A 13,258-nucleotide genomic window follows, 5' to 3' on the forward strand; every position below is an offset into this window, starting at 1 on the left:
TCCAAATTTTTTTAATCCTCCTATATAAGTCTCGAAACACTCTGATTTTGTATTTGAGTTTTAATAAGATAGATGACAATGTACAAAGAGTTTATATACAAAAGTAAACCATCCGGTACAAACCGGTTCTAACTAACCAAACCAACTAACCAACTATACATCTTATTATATAAAGGTTTGTTCTTCAAAGTTAATAATTACCATGATCGCGACACATGACAATTTTATATTTAAGATTATGACATGTGTTTAAAATTGTATAATTTTTTTATTATGATATATAAAATTGTATAGTTTATTATATATATATTTTTTTTTAAAACAAAAAAAATATTTTTTTAAAAATGGAAAATTACTATATAATTAATCTTTAACAAAAACTGATTTTATTATCTTAGTATATTTATTTTTAATTATGAGATAGTTTAACACATATCACAATTTTAAATATACCATTATAATAATTAAGTATAATATGTTAATTAAATATGCATTTGCTAATAATGATATAATTAACAAGAAAAATTGTAAAAATATTAGTGATATTGAAAATAAACTAATTTTGAAAATTGCAACTTTTAGAAAATAGTTAATATTAACTGGAAATAATTAACTGATAGAAATTTTATTTTCCTAAATCCTAAAATTTAATTGTAAAAGAATATGTAATATTAATTCCCTTTTCTAAAATCCTAAAAACTGTAAAAGAATATTTGATAGTTGTTTTCCTTTTTTATAAAAAAAAAATCCTAAACAATAGAAATTTGTATCATATTTTTAAGTCCTAACCAAAAGAGAATTGTAAAAATCTATTTGATATTATTTTAAGAGAGTATTTGATGATGAACATGATACTAAAAATTATTTATTTAACAAAAGAAGAGTAAAATTAGTATTAATACAAACTGTAAATATATAAATATTTATTTGATAGCAATTTATTTTTTCTGAAATTCTAAGAGAAGATAATTGTAATAGATTATATGACAGTAATTTTTCTTTTCTAAGATCTTAAACAAAAATGTAAAAGAGTATTTAATATTATTTTTATTTATTTTAATTTTAAATATAAAGGAGATTTATAAAATCGAATGTTTTCATTTAAAAGTAATCCTAGCAAAATAAAAATTTAAAAGCCTATTTTATAAAACTTTAAATTAGTACATAAGAACTTGTGTAATTTTGTTATTGAATGGATTGGTGTATTTGAATTTCATTACTTTTTACTTTTTATTTAATTTCTTTTTTCGGGTTATGTTCACTTTAAAACCTTTTGGTATAGTATTTTCATTAATCCTAAGTACAAAATTTATAACAATTCATCTATGCATCATGATTACAAAATACAAATATTAGCTTGAACTTATGTATGAAAACAAAGTTTTAACTATAAAATAAATTTCACGCAACATATGCAAAAAGCAATCATAAAACTATAATAAAATAATTTATTATTTAATGTTTTTATTGAATTAAAACATAAAAAAATCTATTGCAACGCAATGGACTCATATATATTCTATTTAAAATGAGCGATATCGGAAGAAGATATCATTATATCTAATTTCTATTTATTTTAAATATTATAAAATAAAAAATAAAAAAACAATTATGGTAATTATTTATCTTCTTCGAAGTTGCTAATTAACACGATTGTGACACATGTCAATAAAATTTTAAGATTATGACAAATGTTTAAAATTATATAAATTTTTATTTTAATTATCTAAAATATATGATTCCATAATAATTTTCATTTTTATATCATAACCAAAAAAATTGGTAATTTTCCCTTTTAAACGAATCTGGTGATAAACATGATATTATAAATGATTTAATTAACAGATACAAATTTTTCTGTATTTATTGTTTGTTGATTATGAATTTATATTAAAGCCTATTTAATTAAAATAATGTCAATATAAATATAATATAATAAAAATATTATAAGGGGAAATTTCATAACTACACTTTGTGTGGTACCACAATTCAACAATACCACCAATAGAGTGATATTTTCACAAATACACTTTTCATTAATGTGTAAAAGACAAAACTGACCCTACCTTATCTTCTTCTCCATCAGATTCTTCTTCTCTCGTTTCTGTCATCGTCGACGTCTTTTAAGCCTCGCGTCTTCATCCAGTATCGCCGTCCTCGTCTTTGTCGTCGATGTCATCTAATCCGTCGAGATCCACAGTCGTCAAGATCCATCGTCGTCTCCGTCGAGATCTATCGTCGTCTCCGTCGCGATCCGTCGTCGTGTGGCGAGATCCATCGTCACTCTCTCACACAACCAGCGACAAGAGTTTACAAGAATCACGATTAAAACCTCAAAGATGTTGGCTCCTCACCACGATTCACACATGTATGTTTCTAATTTGTATTTTTTTGTTTGATTCAAGTAATTTTTTGGATTTGTTCTTTCTAATATAAAACAAATCGTTTAGAACATGTCGATCTAAGGGAAAGAGTTTCAATAGTAAACATTGAATTTTCAAAAAATTATAAACCTTTATAAATCTGGGTTCAAGTGATTTTATGATTTTTGTTTCTCTGTTATCCGAAACACAAATAAGGTTGATTTAATTTAGACTTGTCATTTGAATAATTATGGTTAGAAGAAAGGTTTTCGAATAGTGAACATTGCATTTTAAAGAATTATATCCTCTTATAAATCTGGGTTTTAGGGTCGATAGTACAACTCAATGCTTTACAAGGTTTTATAAAGAAGTTTGTAAACAAGAGTTTCTCATATGTCTATAAAAACATATAAATGTGTGAATTTGAGAAGTCTTTTCTTTTATTATCTTATATTCTTTGTAAAACTGTTATCGAAATACATGAATATTACGTTTGGATAAGGTATCTTTAGACTATGATTAAAAGTTAACATCATATTTTAATTTCATCTTGCAGTCAGATAGCAATGAATTCTGCACATCTATGAGATTGCCTCTGAGGATTTATGAAGCTGGAACAGAACCATTGGACAATCCAAAAGTGATTACCCAATCGGTGTCTTGGTCAATAATGTGAAGCGTTTTATAGAAGATTATAAATGGAGTTTTATAAGAGTTTATAAATTCATATATTAGAGATTTGTAGAGATTTATAAAACGTTGACTATTCTTTTTTACATCTTGTGGTTAATACATTGTTTGGATTTTCTGATGAATACAAACATTTGGTGACCCCAACACATCTGATCTTTGATGACATGGATTTTGACAGTTCAACAATGATATAAAACAAAAAAAGCTAATGGAAACAAGGATTTGTGAATTTACTTTTTTGTAACATGATATAAGACAATAATACATGAAAGAAGAGCAAAAGAAAGAAAAAGAACAAATAAGATATTAGAAATCATTTGTAAAAGTTTATAAAACAGTTTGTAAAGTTTATAATCTATTTATAAGAGTTTATAAATTATTTGTAAAAGTAAAATCCATTTATAAAGGTTTATAAAACATTTAATAAATTATAAAAGGTATGAAAATTGTTTAGAGGGTCTTCTTGAGCTGTTGAAAAAAAAAATATTCTGTTAAAAAAAAGAATTTATAAGGATTTACAAAAATAATTTATAAAGTGTATACACTCTTATAATGGATTATAAAACAATTTATGAAGACATGTAAAATTTTTGAAGCGGTGGAGCCTTGCTTGCTGTCAGCATGTGCCTCAGAATCTGCCACGTATCATTATCTCTTTACAAAATCTTATAAGGGTGTGTAAAATTATTTATAAGAGTATATAAAACATTAATAAAGGCATATAAAACAAGTTATAAAATCTATAAACTATTTATAAATTTTTATAAAAACGTTATGAAAGTTTATAAATAATTTATAAGGGGTTATGTATACTATTAATAGGGGCTTATAAAAACTTTATGAAAGCTTATATTAAATTTATAAGGGGTATTTTAAGAGTTGTATAAGTTTATAAATCAACTAAAAGAGTCTATAACTATTTAGAAAGCCTTATAAAACAATTTATAATGGTTTGTATAATAATTTATTAATAATATATGAAGTTTATAAGCCATTATAAAAGATTATTAAACAATTTATAAGGATATGTAAAATTTCTGAAACGGTGGAGCCTTGCTTGCTGTCCTTATGTTCCTCAGAATCTGCCACGTATCATCATCTCTTTACAAAGCATGCACATGTTCTTTAATTTTATAAGAATATTTAAAGTTATTTATAAGGATTTATAAAATCATTTATAAATATTTGTAGAATATCAAAAGGTAATCATTTTATGAAGTATTATAACGTTTTATTGAGGCTTATAAATCATTTTTAAGAAATAAATGTCTGCTCTCCATAGTACACAAGTTAATTCTGAACTTAAACCTCCATGTTTTGGAAAATTTCAGGAGCACAAGCTCTTCAACGTCAGTGGATAAACACTTAGCATCTCTTTATCATCACCAAAAAAGTTATCCCATCCAATACTATTATTGATGTCGTCAGAGATGAAAAGGCTGATAAATAATAACTTATAAATGTTTATAGCTGGCCCATGTATCTCAGATATACTAGTTTCATGAAGAGATTATATAACTTATAACTCCTTACAAAGTATCTTATAACTTATTAAAAAATCACTTATAAACCTTTATAAAACTCAGATATAATAGTTTATAAAGTATTATGTAGCTTATAACCTCTTATAAACCTTTATAAAACTCAGATATAGTAGTTTATAAATTATTACGTAGCTTTTAACCCCTTATAAACCTTTATAAAACTCAGACTTTATGAAATATTATATTCAATTTATAAGGGGTATTATAAGAGTTGTATAAGTTTATAAATCAACTAAAAGAGTCTATAACCATTTAGAAAGCCTTATAAGAAAATTTATAAACCAACATCGTCTCTCTTCAAAATCTGAACGCAAGCCAATCACTTATTGTTCCTACGCACCACACTCACTTCGAAAAACATGATTCAAAAATAATATGCTTTAGTAACTCAACAAACTCATACTCCATCTCCACTACTTCTTTATGAAAGGGTTTACAAAATCACTTACAAGTGTTTATAAGGATTTTATATATAATTTATAAGGATTTATAATGTTTATAAAGGGTTTAGAAAAGTTTATAAAAAATTTATATAAGATATGTAAGGGTTTATAGAAGATTTTAATGGATTTTGAAGAGTTTATATAGGGTTTACAAAATAATATAAAAGGTTATAAAACCAAATAAATATTTATATAATTATTTATAAAGGTTTATAAGACTATTTATGAACCATTAATAAATTTTATAAGAGCTTATAAAGGTTCTCAGTGTGTTTTGATTGTAAACCTAGAAATATATCCATGTTTGTTAGAATTTGCAATTGCAACCAGGAACATGAGAGATGTACTGAAACTAAATTTTTCTTCACCTCAAGGTTAATATTCAGAGCCAAATGCTCAAGTGAGAAGCATAAGGATGAACGTATAAGCAAAACAACATGAACATATCTCAGTTGAAATTAGATTTCCAGAATACAATGTGTACAGAAGAAGTAACAAACTTCTTTGGCATGAATCAGGACATCACTGGCAGGCATCAACACAGAAACAGGCGCATGAGGCTGCTGGATCATTGAGAAATATTAATAAGGTTTTATAAACTTGAGACTTAAAAAAAGTCATGAAAAAATTCTATCCCTTCGTAGAAACTGATTTTTTGAGAAATCACACTAAAACTAAACAAAAAGACGACAATCGCCATTGATTATCCCATACATTTTAAGCTTTCGTCGACTTGTACATTTTAACTTCTCGTCGTCATCAGATCTCACCGTAGCTTCGTCAGATCTCGCCGTAGCTTTGTCGGATCTTGCCATAGCTTCGCGTCGGATCTCGTCATTGCTTCATTGGATCTCGTCATAGCTTCGTCAGATCTCACCGTAGCTTCGTCGGATCTCGCAATAGCTTCGTCAGATCTCGCCATAGCTTCGACGAATCTCGCTGGACAACTCGTCAGCGTCGCTCGTCATCGCCGGAGAACTCGTCACCGCCATAGTTCGTCACCGCCGATTTTAATATGAGATGATGTTTTTGAATTAATCGTGAGATGTAGGAGAAGAAGATATTACTTTTAAGGGTATAATGGTATTTTGATCATTAAAAATCTGGTGGTATAGCTGGTTAGTGTATAATTGAAAAGTGGTATCATGAAAGTGGTATTTTTGACAATTTCTCATATTATAATTATATAAAATAAATGATTTCATAGTACTTTTCCTTTTTATATTATACCAAGAAAATAATTGTAAAAATAAGATTATGTTATTATTTATATTTATATAGATAAATACGAAGCAAAATAAAATTATAAAAAATATTTTTTTTGCAATTTTAATTTTTATAAAAATAAATTTAAAAAATATTGTAAAATAGTAACATATTAATAAAAAGAATTATCAAATTTTCATTTAAAAAGTAAAAATAAAAATAAATGTTATTTTTTTATTTTATATTTGTTTTATTTTTCTATAACCCTAAACAAAATATTATTGTAAAATATTATTAATTTACCATTTCTAAATTCCTAATAAAAATGTTTTAAATAAATATTTAACTATAATTATATAAAATAAGTGTAATTATTAATTTTCATTTTATAACTATGAACCAAAATAGAATAGTTAAAAATATTTTATTGTCGTTTAATTTTTAAAACTAATTCTATGAAGAACATGATATTAAAAGTATTTAGTTAATCAAAAGATTAAAAATAATAATGATATTAAAGACGGATTTTAAAAATATTAATGTTAAAAATTATTTAAAATTAATTGTTGATGTTTTGAATATTAATTATTGTTATTTTGATTTGATAATTTATTTTATTACTAGATGTTGTGTCCGCTCAAGCGGGCCTAATCATATTACAATTATTAACTAAATATCATGATAAATTATTATTTATGATCTTTAAGTTTTTTTGAGAAACTGTCAAAAATACCATTTTCATAGTACCACTTTTCATATTTACACTAACCACTTTTACCACCACTTTTAATGAAGGGTTTAGATTTGAAGGTTTAGGATTTAGGGTTTAGGTTTGATGTTTTAGGGTTGAGGGTAAATAGTTTAGGGTTTAGAATTGAGGATTTAGGGTTTATAGTTGATGTTTTAGGGTTTATGATTTAGCGTATTGAATTTAGGGTATATTGTTTAGGGTTTAGGGATTAGAATTGAGGATTTAGAGTTTAGGATTTAGAATTGGGGGTTTATGATTTAGAGTTTGGGGTTAGAATTTTGAAAAGCATATAAAACAAAGATATAAGGGTCGTTAACCTTTTAATAAATAAGGTATTTTTGAAAATGTGTCTTTAGTGGTGGTAAAGATGAATAATGGTATTTTTAAAGTGGTATTTTTGAAAATTCCCTAAGTTTTCTTTACAGAATATCAAATTATTTATATATGAAATTTATTTATCAAAAAAAAAAATATATATATATATATATATTCATTATTTCCTTAATTTCTTGAAAGCTTTCATATATATAGTAGAAATATTTTGAACTATATATTTTTGCAACTAATTTTATTTATGATTGAAAGATATTCTTTTTAGATGATAATACATATATATATATATATAGAGAGAGAGAGAGAAATAATTGTTTAATATTTATTTAAGATATTCTTGGATAATAACAAAATATGTATATGAATTATCTTTTTTTTTTAAAGGATTTTTATTATATCAGTTTTATTGAGTTGTCTGATTTCATAAATTTTAAATTTTTTTTTGTGTTTGGGTTTTATTATATTTAATCATAATTACTAATATTTTATAATTTCTCATTAATATATGTGTTACTATGATAATAAATTATTATTTTATTTCGTTTGAAAATTCTTACATATTAATTATAATTTTTTGAAAATTTCTTTGTACGCATATTTATTATTTATTATATAGAAATAAATCTTAAAAGTCACTTAATATTATCTTTTCAATTATATAAAATTAAGAATTTTATTTGATTAATACTTGGTTATATACTTTATGTTTTCAACTTTATATTTAAAAAACAAATTCAGATAACAACATAACATACATATAGGAATTATATATATATTTTAAAATATTTTTTAGATTTTAAATAAATCGTACTATTATTATTTTAATCAATGATCTAATCAAATAAATAAATTTTCGTTTTTATTTTTTAGCTTAATTATAGATTTTATTCATTAAGGGTAATATCGATATTAATCACTCTAAATTTTAACGTGGGAGCTCCGTTGCGAAAAATCATTTCGCAAATAATAGTACATATATAGATCTTAAATCTCAAATAAATGATAAATTTAAAAGATAATGTGATATTTATTTTCTTTTATAAAATCCTAAAAAGGAATTGAAGAAGAGTATTTGAATGTATATTTCCTTTTTGAAATCTTAAACAAAAAAAGAGATTTGTAAAATAAATTTATAGGCATATTTATCCAAATTCTAATTTTCCTGTTTAATATTTAGTTAAAATCATAAAATACAAATACTTATATTTATTTATAGTACTAAACTTTCTCATATCTTTTAACCAAATATAAAAATTAATAAATATATTATAAGTAACTGGAATTGGGATTTTTTTATAAATTATTGTTTTCTAAATCTTAAAGAAATATAATTAAAATAATTATGTGTTCATAATCTTCCTTTCTAAATCTTTTAAAAATATAAATAAATATATAATTATATTTTTGATATTAGTTATTAGTTTCTCTTCATATAAATTCTATCAAAAACATTCTAAAACTTTATTTAGATGGTAATTTACCTTTTGAGAAATAAATAAGGAAGACCATGATAAAAGAAGATATATAATTATTTTTTTAAAAATATTAATGATGTCAAATAACGAATTGTAAGAATAGTAGTTTAAAAAATATATTTAATAGTACTTGGAAAATTTTATTGGATATTAGTTTTTCAATAATTTAATTTTTGCTACTAAAATCCTTAAAATGATGGTAAAAGATTATGTGATAGTAATATTCTGTTTCCAAAATCATATACAAATAATTTGAAAATTAGTATCTAATAAATTTACTTCATAAAAATTACATTTTAACTAACTAACGTGTATGTATAAACACATTTCAAGCTGACGACATTATAACCAATCACGTCAAAACTCTCTTTAGGGCATTATAAACTAATGATGTTTATGTACAATTTGACAGTTTTTAAAATCAAGAAAAACATAATATTATGTTTCTATAAATAATTTATATTTTGTATTTTTTTCCTTTTTAACTCATATTATTAATTAAATTGTTATCATGAATCATTAGGAAAACAATGAATTCAAGAAATATGAAAAAATAGTTACAAACTTATAGAAATGAATAATTTTTATAAAAATATTTTCTTAGTATCATAGAAACATATGCAATAAGAACTTTAAGATTGTCACATGTGTTTAAATTTTTTTATAAATATGTATTTATTGTATAGTAATTTTTGTTTTCTCAAACCAAAAATATTTACTTTACAAAATTAATATATAATTATGCTCTAGTGATTTTACTTTCTAAAATCTTAAATACTTACATCTATATGAATATAGTTACATTTTGAAATAAGATATCTATATGCATATAGTTAATTTGTTATCTGGAAAGATATCATTAAGAAAAAATGAATTTAGAAAACTATCTAACATTAGATCAGTTTAATAAAATTATCTGTGGTTACGAGAAAGTGAAACACAAAAACATGTAAAATAAATAATTCATCAAAATAATTTCCTCTTACATTATTAGAAGGTAAATATTTTAATTCTTATTATTTTAGAAAAAATCATATATGTTCTTATAATTAAAACTAATTAGTGTTTATATGAGAAAATATAGATTGTGGGTTATATGAATTATTCTCTTCTTGAAAAGTATACTACTATAACTGAAAATTCAAAGTAGAAAATCTTAATAACGAGGAACATAAGAAAGTGTATGACATTATTAATGATTCGATTAGCTTAATTAAACTTTTAAATTATTTGTATTTTTCTTTTTTTTTTGCTTAGGTCTGATTTAGATTTTCAAGTCTGAATATTTTCTCTAAGCTTAGGTCCAAGGTAGCTAATACCTTTTTTTTGAATGAATAGCTAATAACTCTTAATCCACCTTTGTGTATTAAATTTTAAGTACAAATAGAAACTTATGTTAAAAATGAAATCTTATTCATAAATTAAGTTTTACATACAATAAAACTATAATAAAAAGATTTTCATCATTTTTATGTTTTCATAAATTGATATATTAAACAAAATCTGGATCCATATCTAGTACTCTAATAAAAAAGACCATTTTTGATACACCCTAAAGCTGATCACTCGACCGGTATGCAAAGATATGAACTCCGAAGAGAACTGATGGATTGATTGACGACACAATGGGTTGCGCAAGGACCCAATGATACTGCCTGGGTGCTTGATTGTTGCCTGATATGACTCACATGTCCAACAAGCAAGCAATCTCGATCAGTTGCCAGATATGACGCACCGGTCCAACTAGAAAGAGGCGTTCGTTTGGAGCTAACCACACCAAAGAAACTAAAGTGTTCTTGACTAAGAACAGAGAGTAAAAACTCAAAATAAAGAAAAAATTTCGTTGATGATGTTGCAATGAAATGGGATTACATTATATAGAGTTTTGAGTCAAAGAAGAATAAAGAAAAGTGCAGAAAACAAGGCATAAAAACATAAATTTGACTAAGACTAGTCAAAGTGTGGAAAACAAAGAAGAGTAGTCAAAGTGCGGATTCTGATGTTGACTAGTCCAGATTCAGAAAGATGTCCAGGTTCATGCTGTTCGTGCACACCATGCTGGGAAGGATACAGACACACGCGGGACGATCCACACATGTCTGAATTCGCGAGAACTGAACATCACCTGATTTGTACATGGCATAACTCTCTCATCTGAACTCCGTTTGATCTGATTCTTCTTCGAGGAGTTCCATAATTGAGTTAAGCACATTCTCCAAGTGGTTTCAAGCGAATAAACATCATGGTTTAGAAGATATGCTTTAAACAATGAACATATGTCTGTGTTGCTTCTCGGGTGGTTTGATGGTCGAACCAGCTCGGAAGATCGAACCAACTTGCTCAGCTCGTCCGGGTGAGTGTTAGTCCAGCTCAGCTCGTCCATGATAGTGTCAGTCCAGCTCACTTGAGTATTCAGCTCATCCAAGATTGCATAGATGATAAGAGAATTGGCATAATCTGATGAGAAAACCTCGGCTAGGTCTAGTTGGTCGACAAGGTCACCATCTTGGGCCGTGTCCATGAACCAAGCAGGACGGTGCTGGATTTTGGGTGCATCATACTCTCCCTCTTCGAAAGGATTTGTCCTCAAATCCATTTTACCTGTATCAAAAGGAAATAAATCAGATTCAAAGGAATTAAAATTCAAGGAAAATTCAGTGAATGAAAAGTTTGGACAGAAACTTCCTTGGTGGTCTGAACCCATTTCCATCAAGTATGTATGGTTCCATGTTCCATGAACACAAGTACTTAGGCGTTCACCAGTGCTTGCTCTCTTTGGAAGCTGATCATGTTTATCCTGTTCATCCAAAACAACTAGAGAAACCACATCAAATCTGCGAAAGAAATAATCAAAGGATTTCTCTATCCTTAAGACATCAAAAACAGGATCCAAGCTCTTAGGATAATCATCAAGCACGTGGGTATACATCAAGCAAGTGAACTGATTGCCAAAAATTGGTTTACTAATTTCAAAATCAGGCCAAGGTGTGAAACTGTTAGAAAAAGAATGAGACAATGCTAAATCTGAAAGCTTTTCATCATGAACGAAATCAAAAAGTTTCTTTGAATGAAGTAATTTCGGTTCATGCTCTTTCCTACACCAAATTTACTTCAAAGCACAGCTCAATGAAAACAAATCATGAAAAGGTTTAAGCAAAACATTTTCCAACCAAGTAAAGATTTGTTTTTGCTTAGAAATTGTCGGTTTCAAAACATTTTCATGATGAGCAGAGACAATCAACCCTTGATCCTTACAATGCTTTTGGTTTGGACAGGAGGTGGACTGAGGAAACACCTTTGGTTAAGTGCTGACAGATTGCTCCAACAGTTTCAGTTCCTGTGACAAAGAAACAAGACTACTCGGCTGTACCGGTTCAAGATGGTTAACTTCATCACAAAACTGTTTATTTTCAAGCACCATATCAAAATAAGAAGAAGAAAGTAAACACTTAGCTTCCAAGAAGTTTCTGAGAAAGATTTGTGTCAGACCTGACTGTGTAGATTGATCTCCTGGTCGCCAAGGTCTGGTTTGAAGCTGATTGGATTTGCTAGATTCCCATTGAAGCAAGTGTAGAACAGGTTTGGCCGGTTTTGGAGAATGAATCATAACTTCATGATTCCGTGGCCATTTTTCCTGATATTGAGCTTTCTGGAAAGAGGAGAGATTCATCCTGAATCCTATGGTCGGTTTTGGCTCAGACCGCTTCTTCACAAGGCTTGAATCTGCTTCAAAAGCTGGGTACTCGCAGATAGATGGACTGGGAAACCAACTGTTTGAAAAATTCATAACTCCTTACTCCGTGAAGCTTTTCAATTGATTCCAAACCTCAGTGAATCCTTGGGGAGTTGGCTTTCCCGGAAAATTTGAGTCAAGACGAAAGACCTTCTGGACCTCGAGATATTCGCTTTGAACTGAACCTATGTTGCTGGCATCTCCAAGGTAACCAGTTTGAGTGGATGTATCAATGCATCTCCAAATTTCAGGCTGACGAGCATGGTCAATACTTTCTCTTCTCTAAGGCTGAACCTGTTTATCCTGAACACTCAAAACAAACATTAAAATACCAGGATCATATGTGCAAGACATGTACTTGTGCAAATCAGAAATCAAGCTATCTTTTCCAAGAACAAGTAGCACATATTTCAGCCTGTCAAGATGCACATCAAAGTAAACATTACAGACCAGAATGGTGTCAAGGCTCGTGATTTCATAGTTCCTAAAGAACAATTTCACAACATGCACAAGTTTCTCAGATTTAGAATACAAAAGATCAAGCTCAAACTGAGAATTAATTTTCCAAGGCTCAATATGTTTTTCAGAGAAGGTGTTGCAAATCAGAATGCTATCAAGGCATGAAACACCATAGAACATATTCAACACGAGCCTAGGTTGATCATATTCAGAACACAAAAGCTTTAGATTAAGATCAGATCCAAAATAAGAAGGGGC

This window comes from Raphanus sativus, chromosome 3 (assembly GCF_000801105.2).
Source record: "Raphanus sativus cultivar WK10039 chromosome 3, ASM80110v3, whole genome shotgun sequence".
Classification (NCBI taxonomy): domain Eukaryota; kingdom Viridiplantae; phylum Streptophyta; class Magnoliopsida; order Brassicales; family Brassicaceae; genus Raphanus; species Raphanus sativus.